Here is a 22,037-nt window from a genome sequence, read left to right on the forward strand (position 1 = left end):
GTTTGTTGGATGCCTTTACCAATATAAGTAATCTACAAAACATTTCAAAATAAAAAATAAATAAATAAATAAATTAGAAAGTGACTGTAAAGACAATGATGGTATGTTGAAACACCCCTGTCTACAAGTTAGGTGTCCATTTTTGAGCCTCAGTTACTGATAATGCATAGAAAGAATAAACTGTATGATGTTTTTTCTTCTTATTTTATGTAATAAGAAATAAAACTGTTTGTAAACATTGTTGCTAGTTACCATTGTTGATAGTCTCAGTTTTACAACAATGTTCATTATTGAGGTTCATTTACTGTCCTATTATCATTTTGTGAATAAATATACTTGAAAAAGGAACAGAAATACTTATTATCTCTAATCAGTTGGGATGAAGAAACACCCTGTAGTCGCTTATGTAGCAAAATGTATCCAGTCCTCAGAAAATTAATGTGGGTTAAGAGAAAAAGAAAATAGACTAGAACATTAATGCGAGAGCTGTGATACGGTGTAGGGGAACCATGAGGATCCGACTGCGCGCAAGAAGCGGCATAAGTAGCAACGATTTTCAAGTCATTATATTTCGTAAATTAGGAAAAGCGAAACGAACGAATATCACTGTGTTTCTGAAGGAATGAAAATTAGTTTAAATATGCATTTTAATTAAATTCAAGTTCCGCGACCTGGGACGGTTCCCTTGTTAGAGAATCGAATTCGGGTGCGTAGAACTAGAGGATAGAAACGCTGACAAATAGCGGAGGACCATTCGTAATTATTAAAACTACTAGTTGACTACAGAACACTCGTTTCGATGTATTGGCAGGTCTGGAGGGCAGGCAAGTTATAGCAACAAATTAAGTAGTCAGCACAGCTGTGGATAGGTGGGTTGATAGTTAAATTACAGCCCTGCAATAAGTTCCTTTAAAATGAAGTAAAGCCCACCTTCTGCTTCATGCGCACGCTTGCACCCAGCAATCAGGCGGAGCATGACGCCATTTCTTGTCCACACTATAGCAAAGCAAGGAGGCTTTAATAGCAGAGCAGAAAGCTAGTCGGAAGTTGGTTCGTAAGTGAGTGGAGGTGCGGAACTCCGATCAGGGATACGGGTCGAAGGTTTGTGGAGTGCAGCAGTCCTCGATTTTGCTTCCGAAGTCTCCACACGACGCTTATTCTGCTTTCGTCTTGGTCTTCATCTTCATCTTAATCGCTTGCGGCTTAGACCTACTCAACATGATTCTTGAAGGTACTGTGACATAGCTTCTTTTTCCTCGCATTTCATACTGCCCTAGTTTTGTAGCGGGTGACCGATATCTGAGAGGGGCACAGATGATTTTGAAAGAGAACAAACGGTGCTGCGTTAGACACAGTATCAAGCGTAGGCCTATCACTTCATACGGCTTTACCTTAGTTGTCAATCGAGTAGGCCTAACACAAATTAGTTCCTCGTTTTTTTCCCCCACATTTATAATATTTACATCTTTATTGGCAATATTTGTCGTGTTATAAAGTATTATTCTGAATATTAAATACAAGCTCGGAGGTTTCATTTATGCGATATTTAAGACATGCAGTTTATTAAACAAAAATGTTCACTACTAATACTTGATGACAATGTGTGATATATGGTGTTTTTAAGTAACACTTTTTATGAAATACCTAAATCTTCAAGTAACAGCATTTTAAAATAAATAAATGATAATAGTGCACCAAATTAACTATTTCAAATTATACATTTGAATTAATAATAATTAACATTGTACAAAAAATTTGCATAGGTTAATTTAATGATATTTTTATCATAGCCTGTATATTTTATAACAAAATATTCACTCGTCTGTTAAAATTAATAATATGCAGAAAGATCATATTTTCTGCCGTACAGAAAACTGCAGCTTCATTTGTTTAAATAAAAATATTTTTAAGAACACTGCACATTTTAAAGCAGTACCTTTTGTATTGTATTTTATTGTATTGTATAGTATAGTATTATATTGTATTGTATTGTATTGTGAATGCAATTACTGGAATTATGAAGACTTTAAAACCACAGGCTTAAAACTACAGCAGTATGAAAAAATATAGTAAAGCCCCCAAAACAAAAATAGAGGTAATCAAGATAATGCATACTTTGTCATTATAATGTTCTAAACGCATCGCAATCACTACTTTATTTACTTACTTTCTTTACTTATCGGAGGTTCATTGCCGTCCTCACATAAGCCTGCCATCGGTCCCCATCCTGAACGCGAAACTAGGTAGTCCGGGTTCAAATCCCGGTCGGGGCAAGTTACCTGGTTCAGGTTTTTCCGGGGTTTTCCCTCAACCCAATATGAGCAAATGCTGGGTAGTTATCGGTGCTAGACCCTGGATTCATTTCACCGGTATTATCACCTTCATTTAATTCGGACGCTAAATAACCTGAGATATTGATACAGCGTCGTAAAATAACCCACTAACCCTACCATCATATTCCATCTCCCTCAAAGCAATTTTTATATTATCCTCCCATCTACGTCTCGGCCCCATCCCAAGGGTCTTTGCCCCTCAGGTCCAAAAACATTCTATATGCATTTCTGGATTCACCCACAAGTGCTACATACCCTGTCCATCTCAAACATCTGCATTTAATGTTCCTAATTATGTTAGGTGAAGAACACAATGCGTGCAGTTCTGCATTGTGTAATTTTCTCCATTCTCCTGTAACTTCATCCCTCTTGCTCCCAAATATTTTCCTAAGTACCTTATTCTCGAACTCCTTTAACCTCTGTTCCTTTCTCAAAGTGAGAGTCCAAGTTGCACAGCCATACAGAACAACCGGTAATAATATAACTGTTTTATAAATTGTAACTTTCAGTTTTTTTGAGAACAGACTTAATGACAAAAGCTTCTCAACCGAATAATAACAGGCATTTCCCATATTTATTCTGAGTATGCCTATAATTTCCCCCTCAAGTGGCATTTATATTTCTTACTGTTGGTCCAAGGTACTTGAATTTTTCCACCTTTTCAAACGATAAATTTCCAATTTTTATATTTTCATTTCGTACTATGTTCTGGTTACGAGACATCATCATATACTTTGTTTGTTTCGGGGTTTACTTCCAAGCCTTAGTTCTTTATGACTATTAAAATAGTATTTCTGGTATTAGGGCCTATTTAATTTAACTGAATTTTCGTTAAGACTCACGCGAAATATATTTGAATTTTTCCACCTTTTCAAACGATAAATTTCCGATTTTTACATTTTCATTTCGTACTATGTACAAGGTACTTGAATTTTTCCACCTTTTCAAACGATAAATTTCCAATTTTTATATTTTCATTTCGTACTATGTTCTGGTTACGAGACATCATCATATACTTAGTTTTTTTTGGGGGTTTACTTCCAAGCCTTAGTTCTTCATGAGACGAAAACGCAATATGGCGAACGCCAGTAGGGGAAGTTATCCCCACTCACATGAAATGTGCATTCGACACAACACTAGCCTATCACCTAGAGTGTGTGGTGAGCTTGTAGGGGAAAAGTGGAAAGGGATCGTGGGCGGAGCTTAGCGTTCGCCGTATTGCGTTTTTACCGCGAAAACAAAATCATTTACTATGTACAGAAATAACATAAAATTAATTTCTACGTCGCACAAGGAAATATATTTTTGACGCTCGAAAAGTGGGATATGACTATTAATGAATTAGGCCTAGGTGTACACGGTTTAAACGTGTATGTTTAACTTCGGAGCAGGCATAATTTTGCAAAAATACTCATAAAAGAGCTCTTCGTAATTATTGTAATAGACTTTAATATTAATTCGAAATGTACGAACGTGTGTAGGTTATTTCAAATTCATAAAAATGTGTGTAGTGAGACTCGTGTTAAAGTAAGTAATAAAACTATTACACTAGCTATATGCCTATCATGTAAATTTCAAGCAACCAACAGCATTATAAGTGGAAGGAAAGTATTTTTAACAATAACTTCCGATCACAAAAGTGCTTCATATAACTGATATTTGAATAGACAATCCTTCACAACAATTTTCAATCTGGTATTTCGTGGCTTTCATATTATTTGTTACTTGGAAGTAATTCACCCTATACATTTTGCGGTTATAACGTACATTTTTTCTGCTCTTTTCCGTAAGGGATAGGGTTGTATTTGCTTTATGAAATAAATAGTTTAGTTGTCTTTAAACTCAGAAATATTCATCTGAATAAGTTTTTAATTTTGGACAATTCTATACATAGGGCTACTATTTAGTCTACTTTATATATATATATATATATATATATATATATATATATATATATACTCTTTGTTATTTCTTCATAATTTCATACGGTAATTCGCAAATACTAGAAATTACTGTAGGAAGACAATACAGATTGGAGAGATAATTATGTAAATAATAAATAATTTCTCTAATACAATCAATTTTTAGACATATGCCTACCTAACTACTAACATAATTCCAATTTATCACTCTACATTATGTAAGGAAGTTCTGGAATGAAATTATTAGAACTGATTTTCAGCAAATTGTAATTTTGTGTGTGTGTGTTTTTTTTTTTTTTTTTTTTTTTCCAAATAATGGTTTTATAATTTGTATTAAAATTATAATTCACGTGCAATATTTCCGGTTAAATATTTTACTCGATCGTGTTAAATATATACAAAATCTATTTGAGTAGAAATTGCAGTACATTGATACACATATAGAGTGAATGCCGAAAATCCCTCTTTCGTGTGAGGGATGACGGAGTAAAAATCTCAAAGTGTGTTTTTATACAATCAAAACATTTCCTCTTTGCAATACGTATATTATAAAAAATAAGACTACAAGGAGTGGGCCTAATTATGATTAAATTGTAGTAATGGTTTAGTACCTGTATTTTAACAAAATTCTTCTGTTTATGTATATATGTATGTATTGTGTGATTACCTGTAGGCTAGACTTGTACTTTTATTCAGTGGAATGGAGTTTTGGGAAAACTCGCCAAGAAGCAAATAATCCCAACGCACGCTTTTCATTTTAAGTTTATAAATAAAGAAGAACGTTCCCTCCTCAGAAGATTTTTATCACTTAAAAATGAATATTACTGTGTTAATGAGCCGGGAAAAGGTAGTAATTTAGAGAATAACATTACTCATATATGGTACTGTGCAGTAGAATATAAACTAAACAGCTTCATTATTTAAAACAGAATGTGTGCCCTATCCCTATCGTCGAAAGTTTCGATGAAAAATAAAACACCTGCACAGAATTATTATTTGCGGAAGTGCGAGTTATGAATGCATTAAATAAGAGATCCCGCATTATACTGTTATTTACGACAGAAATTTATTTTATTGCTGTGATTATGAAACTACATGATTTGAAGCAAAGATATTTCAGAGTAAATCTTTATTTCTTTAAACGAGTAAAGCATAGTATTAAAATATGAGCCTTTTCATTTTTCCTAGCACAATGATAAAAACTGTTCTACATAAGATTGAAGTTCAAATCGGAATAAATCATTAGCAGCATAATGCTTTGTGAATAAATAAAATATCCAATCATTCCGGTGTCGCCGTTTTCTGGAAACCAAACGCCATTTCTTTCTGTTCATCCATTGGCCTGGCTCTAATCCTCGAGCATCCATAGCTGCTAGTACATCCTTCAGCCATATCTTCAATGTCCGTCCTTTTTTCCTTCTTTCTGGTGGGATCCATTCCATAATTATTTTTGGTAATCATTGTTCTGGAATTCTTCTGATATGGCCATACCACTGTAACCTTTTCCCTTTATATTACATCTATAATGTCTGGCTCATCTTACACTTCAATAATTTCTTTTATTCGTCTATTTCTTATTTTTTCCATTTTAAATTTCCCATCTGACCATCTTGGGACATCCATTTCTGTACTTAAAATCCTTCTTGTTTCCCTAGTTGGAATTTTCCAAACTTCAGCTCCATGTGTTAGGATACTTTGGACTATGATTTTATATATTTGCAATTTTCTATTTTTTTTTGTAATATTTTTGCTCCACCAAATAGAATTTAGAGCATTTGTTGATTGTTTTATTTGAGTAATTCTGTTTTTAATTTCCATTGTATTATCTCCTGAATGGTCTATCTTTGTGCCTAAATAAGTGCATTCAATATATGGTTCTAATTCTTCTCTATTATCAAATTTTAATTTTCATTTCCTTCTCCTATACATAAATATTTAGTTTTCTCTTTATTTATGGAAAGTTCCTATTTTTCATATTCATCTTCTAGGTTTCTTGCCATGTGTTCCATATCATGGTGATCTTGAGCTAATAATACTTGGTCGTCTGCAAAATTCATTGAGAATATATGTGTGTTTTGAACTGATCTACCCATTTGTTGGCATTTCCTTCTCCAGTACTTTAATACTTGTTCAAGATATATTTTAAATAGCGTTGGAGATAAGCTGCACCCTTGCCTTAATCCCTTTGTTACTTCGAAGTCCTCTGTAATCTGATTTCCAATCTTTATCTTCGAAACCGATTCTTTATATAATGATTTTATGACTTCTATTAACATTGTATTGATGTTTGAATTGTCTAAAGTTTTTCATAACATTTTTTGAGGAACATTATCATCTGCTTTAGTTTGGTCAACGAAGAACAGATATGTCTCTGTTAGTGGCTTTGTTTTAAATAATTTTTGGAAATGGAGGAAAAAAATGTTGAATATTTCCAAAATTTTACTGCTGTAAGCTGTACCTAACCCCTTAAAGGAGAATAAATATGTCAAATGCCTGCTATTATGTTGAGAAGCTTTTGCCATTCACTTTGCTTAAAAAATGAACATTTATTTATAACACAGTTATATTACTGGTTGGTTTGTTTGGTTATGAAACTTGGAGAGAGGAATAGAGGTTAAGGGTGGTCGGGAATAAGGTGCTTAGGAAAATATTTGGGGATAAAAGGGATGAAGTTACAGAAGAATGGAGAAAGTTACACAACGAAGAACTGCACACATTGTATTTTTCACCCATTATTATAGGAATATTAAATCCGAACGTTTTGGATGGGCAGGACATGTAGCATGTATGGGTGAATCCAGAAATGCATATACAGTGTTAATTGGAAGACCTGAGGGGAAAAAAAATACTTTGGAAAGGCCGAGACGTAGATGGGAAGATAATATTAAAATGGATTTGATGGATGTGGAATATGATGCCAGGAACTGGATTAATCTTGCTCAGGATAGGGACTGATGGCGGTCTTATGAGAGGGATGCAGTGAACCTCCGGGTTTGAGAGCTGCAAAATAGCGTTTACAACCGGTTTGAATTCAAAAGGTCGGAGCTACAACCGGTTAGGTTGAACATCAACCGAATTTTCGATTGTCGGGCGATTACGCCTGATGTACTGTAGACTAGATAGGAAATCTGGCGCACTTAATCATACATGAAACTGACATTTTTCGAATACACAACCGGAGTAACAACTGAAGGAAATTTACGTTGTCTTATTTTTAAAAAGTGTTTGCAAGTATTCCTACAATTGACTCGACACTTTAACACATCATATATTTTCTTTGTTATTTTTAACTTGCAATAACTTCATAGGTATCGTTTATTTTTAAAATGTTTAGAGTTTTACTAATAAAAGTTGCTTATAGATATGTTAAACAATGGTATAGTTACCAATAAACGCTACATAGCTGGTGTTTTACTATACTAGTGTTAAACAGTATACGTCATAACTTCGTCATTATTTTATTACGTCGTAACTCTTTCTCGTCACATATCTACTGAATCTCCTTCGATTTGTATAACCCGATAATCGATATTACATAAGTGTTTAGTATTTATGTAAGATCGCGGATGGTTTATAGCACAAATCTCACACAGAAATAAATGGGAAGGGGGAAGAAAATACGATCTCCAAATTGGGACAATACAGAAAAATTAAGTACCATATACAGTACTTTAATACGTCATTGTGTACAGTATATTAATAAACGTCTTGCATATTAAGTAGGCATTATATTAATAAGCCATGAGAATACTCAGGTGATATGTTATAATACCATAAACCTTTGTTTTGATCATAAGTAGAACGAGATATATGCGGTACTCATTCTGGCTAAAAGGACAAAAAGGAGATATTGTAGATTATTGTTTAGTCAACTGTCCGAAGACAGGTCTGAACCTCTGAAGTGATACTAAAAAGGCACCACTTATAAGGGAACTAGGTCAGGAGATAATGGGGTAGGGTAGCCAGTTCCTTTTCCTCTTCATTGCATGCATCGCCGACTAGTCGAACTTCTGATATAAATGTCTAAATAATGGTTACTGGAAGGGACAAGTTTTCTCTTATTAATTTATTGCAAATAGAAAATTTATTTCTTTCATAGTGAAGAAAACGACATTTCCACTTACAATATTCAACTCCTAAATTTACAGTTATGAGCATTCCACTCGCTCCAGAGCCCTGTTTTCTTATATTAATGAAAACTTGACACCATTTTGTGACTTCTTTGGTGTAGCTTTTGCAGAGAATTATATAAAATATTGATTCCAATTATCTGTGATCTTTATTTTTAATTATTCAGTTTAGTGGCAAGCGCATTTAGTAACGAAAGTAAAGCGTACTTTAATCCATTCTCTACCCCAACAGGACAGGGAAGGATATATTAAAAAAAAGGCATGACCTATTCAATTTCCTGAATTCGGACAGATAATATATCATATAATAACCGTATTCATAGATCTGGACCTACTTAAAATTTAGTCAATAGGCCTACATCATTTCTTACCCATGTGCAAAACTTCGACGTGATATTAAAATTTGTAGTTCAGAACTTAGACTCTTTAAACAAATTTTGATTTTTCTCTTTTGAAATAATCCCAGTTTCTCACAGACATGGAAACACTGTCACAACTGACAGTACTAAAATGTAATACAGATTACACCAAGAATGAATCAATTAAAAATAATGGAGAGCTACGAACGCTATGCAACAAATTTGATTCTATAATCTTGAACCACCTTTCAAAGTCGTTTATTGTTCCGCGACGCGACGGTACCAGTGTGATGCAGACAATTCGATGATGGCCATTTCAATGCTTGCAAACTTTGGATATTACTTCCTTGCAGAATGTGGATCGTGGATCGAAACAGATGGCAATCTGAAGGCGCAAAATCAGAGCTATATGCCGAGTGTTGTAGCAGTTCGATTGCTACTATAGTCGCGAAACTCTTATTTTCGGCAGCCAATCACGTTGCAGGTCGACTATATTTAAACGTCTGCGTCTTTTCATTCGTTGCTGTACTTGTTAAGGCTCTTTAAGTACTGGGTATAATCGTTCGTCATTTTGGTTCTTTCGTTGCCATTCGCAACAAGCAGACGAAAACTATATATCTCTGCCGCACCGTTAAACATTATCACATCGTAGCTCCTATGAGAGTCAATCAATCGCGCTGTAATTTTTAGAATTCATTGGTAAATGTCTTAGGAAAGCATAGGAAAAAATTAGGAATCAAAATCTTTGTTGGAAAGCGAGAAAGCAAAATTAGGAAGTTCGAAGTGACCGGTTCAAAATAGATTTTTTTTTTATTTTAGTAGGTTTTACGGCGCTTTATCAACATCTTAGGTTATTTAGCGTCGAATGAGATGAAGGTGATAATGCCGGTAAAATGAGTCCGGGATCCAGCACCGAAAGTTACCCAGCATTTGCTCATATTCGGTTGAGGGAATACGTCGGAAAAAACCTCAACCAGGTAACTTGCCCCGACCAGGAATCGAACCCGGGCCACCTGGTTTCTCGGCCAGACGTGCTAACCGTTACTCCACAAGTGTGGACTTCAAAATAGACATTGACATCCTCAAAGGTTAATAAGCGACAAACTTTTTTTTATTTTTCACTTTAGATGGGAGTTAAAGCGAGAGAAATCTTTATAAAGAATGGAAATTACTTTTAAAAGTGGCTGCTACTCAAAATATTTACTTGTTTGCAAGTTAAACAAAGGATCGATTTTGCTTCGCGGAGAACTAAAGACTCAAGTTTTGTCTGTTAAGGAGAAAGAACGGGTGGTTGATTATTACAGGAATCCTGCGTTGCTTTCAGTGTTTACAAAATCGTGGTCTGAGAGAGTCAAGATTCTATTGTACATTTTTGGTGAAAATGAGTTGTTTTATCGAAATGGATTTTACTTTTCATGTACGTTTAACACACAGAATATTTGTAATATTCGTTATTTTTGCTCCTATTAATATTTTGTTAGAATTTTCACGTTATTTGAGAAATACAAGGTTCCATTTCAATCTTTCTTTCCTTAGACCAGGCATGCCAGAAATCAGACTCTGAATGTGCAGTTATGAGCGCGAATCGCCGGTCTGTGCGGACTGCACCATTCAAGCGTTGCTCTTACCAGTTCTTAGCTGGAGGGGTGTACAATAATCTATTCTGCGCTCTTAGTGTTGGATTAAATAGGCATTTGGACATTATAAACACACTTAGCAGAAAGAAAAAAACACTGTTATTATCTGTGTCTATGTTTGATAATTGTAATACAAGAAACATTAGGCTTACTCAGTTATACTTCACAAAGTAGTGATTTGTAAAGCAAGTTTTTATACTGAAATTATTTGCTTGCTATATGTCAATATAAATTAACATTAATATTAATCAATAATGTAAATTAAGCTTAGAATTTAAATTCACGTATAGTTTATTTGAAAAACTTTGAGAGCAAGTATCGACAAGTTGAGAGCGTTACTGAAAGGAATTAAAAGTGTAGTTCACAAGCTGTGAAACGATGACATTTTCTTTACGTCAGGTTTAAAGATTTATTAATGCAAGCTATATTAATATAACGTAGTGACGTGAGATAGAAAATTTGCCATTATATATTTTTCAAAAATTTTTCCGCCTTGCAAATAGTTGCTTTCTTCGCTCCTTACAACCTCAAGAGCCTCACATGTATTCCTCACTATATTCTCATCACTTACCAGCTTATGAAATGGAAGTCTTAAGTCGTCTAACCTTTGATGGCTTGTTAGTACAGACTCCAAAACAAAGTCATTTTCAAGTTTTTTTTTTTTTTTTTTTTTTTTTCGTGAGAGTACTGATTAAGAAATAAGCGCTGTCGAATATCATATTTTGATAACTTTACTGATTTGATCTAAACTGTCACAAGATTATTACCACGACATGGGACGATGAAAGCCTTTCATTTTAAAATAATTATTATTGGCTGAGGAAAACATAACAGTTATGTTATTCCTGATTCCTCTTCTTCGTTATATCTGTGGACTCTTCACTTTATTTTTCATAAAGCATTCACAGTCACAGTTCAATCAGCACCCGTACTGATCTGTGTTACTGGAACAAAAGCTAATCTGTTATTGCAGGTACTGTACAGCCCTGACGCGATCCCCTCCAACCTGATTCACTCCCTCCAGGTAGGGGAATAGGAACTGCACATCCCACAGAAACAACTGCACTATGTGCGCGATTGCACAATGTGCAGGGTTGTGGCATGCCTGCCTTAGACTTTTATCTATGGATACTAAAATTTACAGTGCGATTGATTGACTGTCATAGGAACTACGACGTGATAATGTTTAACGGTGCAGAAAATTAATAGCATTGTCTACTAACCGCAATCGGCAACGAAAGAACTAAAATGACGAACAATTATACCTACCTAGTCTTTACAGAGCCTACACTTCGTAAGATGTAAGCAAAGAGGAGGAACCGGAAATAACAGCGACGCGACTATAATTCCTGGATTTTTTTCCTGGTTGTTACAGTAGGGGACGGTGGGTTTGAAAGTTGAGGAAGCCAAAACTTGACTGATGAGAATATAAAAATATAAGGCCTGTGACGTACCTCATTACCAAGCGCAGAATTTATAGGTTTTAAGAAACTAAAATTTGGTTTTCCAATTTATGTTTTAGGATTTTAAATCTTATGTTTTTTATGTTTAGGAATTTATATGATTTTACGGGAAAAAAATAAAAATGAACAAATAGGCCTACAGTTAATATATATTACAACGGCTTGGTAAAGATTGACTCTCGTTAGGATATTTTAAATCCTAATCTACGAATTAGGTCTTTTTAGGTCATACTGAATTTAAGAATGTTACTATTTGCTACAAAAAAACGAATAAGAAAAGCAATATTTCGAGAGTAACGAGATAGCAACAAAATTGATTCGAACCTAAGAATCCGGGGCTTGATCATTACTATTACATAGTCTAATTTTACAGCAAATTAACTCGACGATCCTCTTTGTTCTCAAATCGATCAATTAGGTCACAACATATTTAACAACTGCTACTAGAAGAAGCTAGAGACAAATCTGCATTTGTTTCTAAACTCTCGATATATTTAAAATACTGTGTAAATAAATATATATCGTAACACAAAAGAAAAACAAACAGGAACACCCGCAAACAAGAGAAAAATCTAACAACATAAAAGAAAGCTTTTACGCAGGGAGAGAAAACTAACAACATGTGACTTAAATTTCAAAAACCAAGAAGAGGGAAAGAGTGAGATCTTCCCAATACAGCCGAAACAGTTGTCAGCGGTGGGTAGGACGTCTCCAAATTCGGCTCCCCTCGCGCGTTCTAGTCAAGTTTAAACACTCGGCTAACCAGCTATCTTATTGGTTGAACTGCTGTTGTCATGGTTACCGGGGAGCAGAGTGATGTAGCCGATTCCTCTCTCCCGCTCTCGCATAGACACTGCAGGCTGCTAGATGTCGACTATAAAGATTACAGTGCTATCTGTTATTTTTCAGTACAAATTATTTGTACTGCCTACAGTATAGCATGCGGGTATCACCAACTGGATGTGATCGACTTCACGTAACTTACATCTTAGTCGTAGTGGATAGTAAAATTAATATAAAAGAAAAAATGTTCGTTATTTGATATAACTTGTTTGTGATCTTAATTCAGCTGGAATTATTACTGCCACATTGTGTTCTGGTAAAATATTAGGGGAGGCACGGCCTCCCTTGCCTCCCCTGAAAATCCGCCGCTGGGTTGTTAGAGCAATATGGGGTCTCGCATCGTCCTGTTGCAAGAGATTTCTATTCTGATTAACTATTGCCGACTACCTCTCTCTCAAAACGTCATGAACTCGTTATAGCTCTAGAGAATAAAGATCTGCATCGACTGCACGTCCGTTTGGAACAAACTCCCAGTGAATCGCACCTTCAAAAATTACACCAGACACATGACAATACTTTGGGGCCAAACAAATTTTCTATTTTATTTAACGACTACTTTGGCAGGCTGACAGGGCTCGAGCCACAGTTGCGGTAATATATCCATTCTTTCATCATGTGATAATTCTCCTGATAAATCTATCATTGATGACATTAGCGATAAGTTGACAGCAGATATCCACTCTGTGTCGAGCATGTTCAGGTATCAATTCATGAGGTACAGACCTACAACTTCTATATGGTTTTCTAAGCGTTTTAATGTGGCCACATATTGTATCTTTTTAAGCACCAAGTTCTTCTGACAACCTATGAGTACTTTTTTTTTATTTTCTTCCAAAACTCTGCGTGTATTCTCAGTGTCTATATCTTAGGTCGTTCAGGCCGTTGTATATCTTTAGTGTTTCCTACTCAATTATTGAAACGCTGGGACCGTCGTTGTGCTACACGCTCACTAACGACACCTTCATCCTCGATTCCACATATGCTTTGACCCACGGCAGCAGCTTTATAACTCTTAATCTTGTTTCCAATAGTAATTTATGACTCTAATCTCATATTTTATCACATCCTCCCACGTCCTCACAATACGTAGTAATAACCATAGCGTATTGTAAATTGCAGTGCCCAACTAAATAAAATCATAATTTGACAAAATAACAAACTCAAAAATCCAATAGGTCTATTACTTATAAGATGACCTTTATAAGTTTTAGAGTATCAAGATGGGTACACGAATTAATTGGTAAAAGAACGAAGAACGAAACATTAACCGTTACAAAAATTGAAACGCATAAAGAAACTTTATTTCTCTGTAAACGTTCGCTTTCTATTAACTATTTTTATATATTTGCACTATCAGAATTCATGTTCTCTTGACATAGCAAACAATTTAAAAGCCAGACAGGCCCATCCGAGATCAGTGAAAATGCATTAGTCTACATCTCTTATCCCTGCCACCATCTTTGTATGTAATTGGAATGTTCTTACTATGCACTATTTATTTGTGGGTGACCCAGCCTCAGAAAAGAATCCATCATCATAATCGCCAAAAAAAAGAAAGAAAAGAAGGCTATATGCCAATATAAGCGGCATTAACAAATAGTAGCCTATATATTGCGATACAAGCGTGGTAAGTGCATTATAACAGAATCGAGGAAAAGTTAGAGAAGACGAGACGAGATTCTGTTATGCACTTAACACATGTATTGCATACTATGTTTTGACCGATCTTAATAAAAAATAAATTATTATTAATCATTTGAATTTAAATAAATAGTTTGTTTTTGGACGCTAACATTTTCATGTCACATCGCCATATGTTATTTATCGATAGGTGTCATGCATTTGTTATTATTCGTATTTGACGATAGGTGTTATTCAAGTGTCATTATTCGGCGGCTATTGAGAAAATGTTTTAATAAAATAAATTATAGAAAGTTTAGTTTTGTCTTCGAAGAAGTAGATTGGTAACACATTAATTATACATCAAGATAAATAAATAGCATATATAACATGTTTATGTGTGACATTAATTATACATCAGTGTAAATAAATTGCATACCGGTATAAATTAATGCTCGAATACGTATTTTACTCCGAGTGGCGCTCAGAGCAACAACCGGAAGTCGTCAGAAATGGTTTTCACTCTTACGTCTTATCTACATTAATTCCTGTTTTCTTACAAATTTCCACTCCAATAAATTAATTTAGAAAGAGTACAGGTGTAATAAGACATTTAGTTATTTCCTCATAGCACAGTGGTGCGTGACACTTAGTTCGATACTTTTAGGTAAATAAGTAAAAGTTGAGTTGATTTGTTCACTTACCGCATGTGTGTTGTAAGTTTAACTTACAAAGCCCACTAACAACAATGGTAAGGCTGTTAAAAACACGATCGGCTAGAAAAGTAAATAGGAGAACTCGGCTCCGAAGTTACCGTTGAATAATGTTATGAAACTTATTAATAGAGGCATGCTTTGAATTGTATTAAATATTGCAGTATATTCGGGCATGTACTCAACAAGGACACATAGTATCTTATCCGTAAGATTAGATGATGCCACAGAGGACTACGTAACAGTCTTTTTCACAATAACACAGTTTTATTAATAAATTAAACCGAATTCTTAAAGCATAAATCTAGCTAAAATCTGATACATATTCCTATTTTAAAATCTCGTATTTACTTAGATATTTCATCTGCTATAATATATAGGTCTATAGATTCAACTCTTACATTTTGGACTTGGCAAGCAATTGAAGATGGGAAGTGATTGAAAATTGTTGTATATTTTGAATAATTATATAAGAACGTGCTACAATATTCATTATGGAATTAATTACATAGATAGAAAGCTCTTTATCTGCTCTTTAATTTACATCTAGGTTTGTAGAGCAGGCTCGTAGACAAACGCTATTCAACGTTAAAAATTATACATGTATTTTCCTTGAACGGCTTGCTTCCATAATACTACTAGTTATTGGGAAGTAAATAGGCCTAATAGGCCTATATTTTATTTAAGGGCATCATGATCAAGGGCAACAAATTACAATATTTTCATCCTTTTAAATCCCGGTTTCTTGAAATAGTTACAACATTATTTCAATATACCAGTACAAATAGCTGTTTTGCATGAATTTGGCATAAAATTAGTTACCGGTATAAAGCTATGCAACTGTGAGATGAGATTAATTTATTCACATGTGTTTTTTCAAGATCTAATGTAGCTAATAAATACGGATAAAGCTACCAGTAATTGTGATTTGTTAGTGTCCTAGGTTTTGCGGATAATAGGATGTTCCCCAATAACTTAGACAAAATTCACAGAAATAGAATTAGGCTAAATCTTAATTTGGAAGAAAAAGATTAATGCTAGAAAAGGTCAACTAGCAAAAGTTGAAATTCCATCTGGTTTTAATGTTGCCTCAATCTCTGCTGATGAGCATATAAAATAATTAGCATAGTTTTTAATGATGAAATTGTACCGAATACTGAAGGATTCGTACAACTACAAAGCAACTTTGCAGTTGTAAGAGCTCTTCATAGTAAGAACCAGAATGGAATCCGCTGCAGACATTGTGGTGAGCCAGAAACCCTTGAGCACGTTCTTGGTTCTTGTATTTATGGAAATCTATTACGTGATTCACTTCGACATCAGATAAGTTCTAGAATTTTCATTGTTTTTAAAGATCTAAATTACGAGGTTTATGAAGAAGTTACTTGCTTAGGCACGAGAGGAGACAGCTGGAGAGTTGAAATCGTAGCAATAGATCGTGATAAAGAGACCGCCCTCATTCTGAACCCTACTATAAGATTCGAGATTCCTTAAAACCAACCTGAGGAGACTGATATAAGAAGAGAGAAATCTATGAGCCAACGGTAGATTATTTCAAAATTAAATATTGTGTGTATGTATTCAATGCCTACCCACTACACTTATGTGATTCGGGTTCCGCATATTGAATTCTTTTCTATATGACTAGCCTGGAAGAGGAGCAATCTCAAGAAGTCAGTTTTCTAAGAAGAGGTAAGGTCAGTGCACTTACAACACCAAGGGCATATAATGTACCTTGGCCAATCTCTATACGAAATAATGAAATGGACAGACAGAATGAGAAGTCAAGAGTTGCTAGAAATAGTGTTTGAAGAAAGAATAATCCTGAAACTGATCAGAAGGGAAAAAGAAATCGGGTGAGTCACTGACTAAGAAGAAACTTCCTACTGAAGGATGCACTGGAAGGAATGGTGAATGCTAGAAAAGTTTGGGGGTAGAAGAAGATATCAGATGACACACAACATTAAGGTGTATGGATCATATGCTAAGACTAAGAGGAGGGGGGAAAATAGGAACTATTGGAGAATGCTGGGACTGTAGTGAAAGACCCTAACACTTTAAGCTTATATGCATTTCTTGATTCGCCCATATGTGCTACATGTCCTGCCCATCTCAAACGTCTGGATTTAATGTTCCTAATTATGTCAGGCGAAGAATAAAATGCATGCAGTTATGCTTTATGTAACTTTCTCCATTCCCCTGTAACTTCATCTCTCTTAGTCCCAAATATTTTCCTGAGAACCTTATTCTCAAACACCCTTAATCTCTGTTCCTCCCTCAAAGTGAGAGTCCAAGTTTTACAACCATACAGAGCAACTGGTCATATAAATGTTTTATAAATTCTGTCAGCTTTTTTAAGAGCAGACTGGATGGTGAAAACTTCTCAATCAAATAATAACACGCATTTCCCATATTTATTCTGCCTTTAATTTCCTCCCGAGTCTCATTTATATTTGTTATTGTTGCTCCAAGATATTTGAATTTTTCCACCTCTTCAAAGGATAAATTTCTAATTTTTATATTTACATTTCGTAGAAAATTCTGATCACGAGACATAATCATATAGGCTACATCTTCTTTTCGGGATTTACTTCCAAATCTATTTCTTTTCAATAATTAGGCCTAGGTTAAATAATTTTCTAGGTCTATTTCCGTAGGCCTATATCTTCACCAGAACAAGTCACATAACATTAACATTATCTCTAGCATTACCACTTGGAATCAGTTTTATATTATTCGGTTGAATTAATAATCCTCAACAAAGTCATATTTGCAAACCTTGTCCCACAAGGAACTCCTTGCTTCAAGTAAAATTTTCGTGTTTTCTCTAATCGTTTGTGGATTTTTTCCTAACATAGTCACGTCATCCGCATAAACAAGGAGCTGATGTAACCCGTTCAATTTCAAACCCTCTCTGTTATCCTGGACTTTCCTAATGACATATTCTAGAGCGAAGTTAAAAAGTAAAGGTGATAGTGCATCTCCTTGCTTTAGCCCGCAGTGAATTGGAAAAGCATCTCACAAACTGGCCTATACGGACTCTGATGTACGTTTCACTGAGACACATTTTCATTAATCGAACTAGTTTCTTGGGAATACCAAATTCAATAAGAGTATTATGTATGAAACTTCTCTCTTAACGGAGTCATATACCTTTTTGAAATCTATGAATAATTGATGTACTATATCCTTATATTCCCATTTTTTCTTCAATATCTGTCGAATACAAAAAATCTGATTAATAGTCGATCTATTACGTCTTAAACCACACTAATGATCCCCAATAATTTCATCTAGGCCTACATATGGAATTAATCTTCTCATAAGAATATTGGACAAAATTTTGTACGACGTCAACAAAAGTGATATTCCTCGAAAGTTACTGCAGCTAGTCTTGTCCCCCTTTTTAAATATAGGTACAATTATGGACCCCTTCCATTGTTCTAGCAAAATTTCTTTTTCCCAAATAGTAAATACAAGCTTATAAATTTTACTAGATAATGCGCTTCCACCCTCATAACCTTATTTATTTGCTGTGGTCATGCCAGAGAATCAGTCTCATTCCGAGGCCGATTTTGACGTTTCGTAAAAAGCTGTTTTTTTACGGTGATGGGTTATTAGCCCTTCGCCCATGACTCAGGCTGGAGGACCACTCCTTATAGACTTATAGACTGTCCGCGACTGCTTGTTCAATATATTCGCGTTTAACCCATTTTAGAGACTTAAATTAAAACTGAGTTTCAGACTTTTAAAGAAAGGTAAACAATACTCTGATACAGTTTCCAACCTTTTCTGATTGACGACACACTTTACTGAACGCCAACGATATAGCGACACACTTTTTTGTTTTTATTAATAACAATATAATAACAACAACCAGTGATTTTCTTGTGGAGGAAAAGGTGGTGGATCTGTGTAGAATATTTTATAGCGGACGGGAAGATGATTACTGTTCACTGCACAGAAATTTTGTTGTTTTTATCATCCTTTTCGTGCAACTAAGACTTTCAAGGTCTAAGCGGAATGCAAAAGAAAATTAAATTAAAAACATAGTTATTCACATATATTTCCCTTGCATGATGAAAAATGCAAGAAGAAAGTGCCGGAACGCCGTTCCAGCGCGTTCCGCCAGAAAAAAAGCACTGATAACTTTTATGTAATGTCGGACATTCACTGTTGTAGATAGGTCGATGTTAACACGCAAAAAAAAAAAAAAAAAAAAAAAAAAAAGCAACTAGAGTGGAATTAGAATAAAAACAGACATGGTATATGTAAAAATTCCCACCCTATCTATGCTGGATGTCGGATAAAAAATTTTCATGATCGTTTTTGAAAACTCACCTATTTAAATTAATGTGAAGTCTGCGCTTGGTAGGTTGCCCAGAATTTCCCTATACGTGGCCTTATGATTCACAGGACACGTAAATCATCCTCAAGATGCAGCAGTCTGTTATTTTGTTTAGAGGTCACTATTTTCATGGTAGAAAATGCTAATTCACACAATTACGACATTGAAAACGGCAGTTATAAATGTCATTTTAGTTTATTCAGCACCATCGACTGATTTGGCAAAACATTCCCACATATAGTTAAGACACTTGGGATTTTGTTTATATTCGTCTTCACGCCACGTAAAACCATATTGCAAGTATTCGTTACTATATTTACGAAACGCAGTACATTTTTGTGAGCCCTGAAGGGAATTTTCGCGCATATTATTTGAATTAACACTGCTGTCTTCTAATTCTAACCCAGAGATTGATTTCGAATATTAAAAATTTGACCATGATAAAATCTAAATAAAGCACTTTTCATAAAATACTCGCACTATCACCCGCTCATAACTGAAACTGACCAATATGTTCTGACGATTCTAAACTCTAGGGTCTATTTATTAGTAAGTGAGAACAGTAAACAAATTACGAAGCATTGTTGCAGGTGTTCACGTTTCATTGGTAAAGTCTGTCTCAAAATGAAATGTACCATATCAAAGACTCCGTTGTAAAGAGACTTTCTGAATGGCATAACATTTATTTTCCATTTCCAAAATTTCGCGACATACTCCATGGGGCTGCGCGACACACCTGTTGGGAACCCTATAAGAGGATCACGAAGTAAATATACAGACGTGGACAAATTATTAGCAAAATTGAAGACTTTTACAATATATTTTTACAAAATATGATTCTTCAATTTAGACTACAGATGACATTTTTGCGTATTTCCAAATTATTAGCAAAATTGAAGATTTTTATTGCATATTTTTAGAAAATTTAACTCTTCAATTTGGACTACATTGGATATTTTTGCATATTTACAAATTATTAGCAAAACTGAAGATTTTTATTATATATTTTTACAAAATTCGATTCTTCAATTTGGAATACAGTTGAAATTTTGGATATTTTCAAATTATTAGCAAAACTGAAGATTTTTATTTTATAGTTTTACAAAATTTGACTCTTCAATTTAGACTGTAGTTGACATTTTTGCTAATTTATAAATTATTAGCAAAATTGAAGATTTTTATTATATATTTTTACAAAATTTAACTCTTCAATTTAAACTAAAGATGACATTTTTGCATATTTCTGTCTATTGTAATGATAGAAATATGCAAAATTATCAACCGTAATCTAAATTAAAAAGTCAAATTTTGTGAACAGATTTATCACAAAAATCGTCAATTTTGTTAATAATTTGTCCACGTCTGTATACAAATTAGGATTTTGGGGAACTATTCAAACTTTGAAAATCACTTTTCTCGAAAACAACTTTTCTAGAGTTAACGCACTTTACCCACCCTATTGTCAGGTTATCCTACAAAAGAATTTTATTTAACATAATTTGTAGAAACATAAATGTCATAAATAAGTGATCGTAAGTAAGGCTATGTATAGCCTAGTATTAACATGCGGTAGGTATGTATAGCCTACATTACTGTAGTGATTTACTCCCTGTATTACGTACACCCCTGTCTGAGGGATTTTCTTACACACAGCAACGTTCATCCACATCGCAGAGTTTGCAAAGTCCAATCTGACAGACAGCAGTTCGTAATTTTGCCCGTGTCCTTGGCATAGCTAGTATAGAGCAATATTGGATTTTCTAGCGTCTTAATGTGGCGAAGTATTGTTTCTTTTGAAGCACCAAGTTCTGACAACTACGAATACTTTTTTGTGGATTTTCTTCCAAAACTCGCGTGTATTCTCAATACTTTTTACCTTAGTTCTTTCAGGACAGCATTCTATTAACTATATCATTTTTAAAGCTGATAACATACATATCAATAATTTTAGAAATTTGACTAACGAAGCATTAACTTTAAATGTGAAATATGGACATGATTCACTTTTTTACTCATGGGCTCAATTGTTTTTATTCTAACTTATCTATACATATGAATGCTTTGTTAGGCAAGTTTGTAAATGATTAATATGTACGTTATCAGTAGACCCCGGATGTTTAGGCATTTATAACAGTTAAAATAGGCAGGAAAAAAAAAAGGCAATAAGGACATAAAAAAGGCACAATAATCTTTGAAAAAGGCATTATACATTTTAAAAAGGCTTAATATATTTTAGGAATAAATTTAAATTATATCAACATAACTCACATGTTTACTTCGTAGGTGACAAATGTTGACTTATAAGAGACTTTTTTTTTCGTGATTAACTGTCTTTCCGCAAACCTTACATAACAAAACTGTTCCATCGGTTGAAAACACATGGGCACCAAATTCACTAACGTAACCATGAAGTTTACTTTTCAATGGTTTACTGAATTTAGGCATTCTAGCCAATCGATCTTATTATCGCCGCGGTCTCATGCTTAACATTCGGCAGGTCTTTGAGCGGCCTCGTGAGTAACATTCGGCAGGTCTTTGAAATTTAATTGTACTATTGTTTTCAATTTCTTGTGTCGCCGCTCGAATCACTCTCCTCAATTTCAATGTTGCAACCAATAAGCTGCTTCCATTATAAAACGACACCTACTTGTCTAATCCACGTGGACTAA

At 34.4% G+C, this 22,037-nt stretch overlaps 1 protein-coding gene across 2 annotated transcripts in view; it reads left to right on the top strand.

Moving 5' to 3' along the window:
• Poxm (Pox meso) overlaps nucleotides 1-22,037 on the top strand; it is a 438,127-nt gene that overhangs the window by 326,726 nt on the left and 89,364 nt on the right. The window lies entirely within an intron of this gene.

The sequence above is a fragment of the Periplaneta americana genome, chromosome 5 (genome assembly GCF_040183065.1).
Source record: "Periplaneta americana isolate PAMFEO1 chromosome 5, P.americana_PAMFEO1_priV1, whole genome shotgun sequence".
NCBI lineage: Eukaryota > Metazoa > Arthropoda > Insecta > Blattodea > Blattidae > Periplaneta > Periplaneta americana.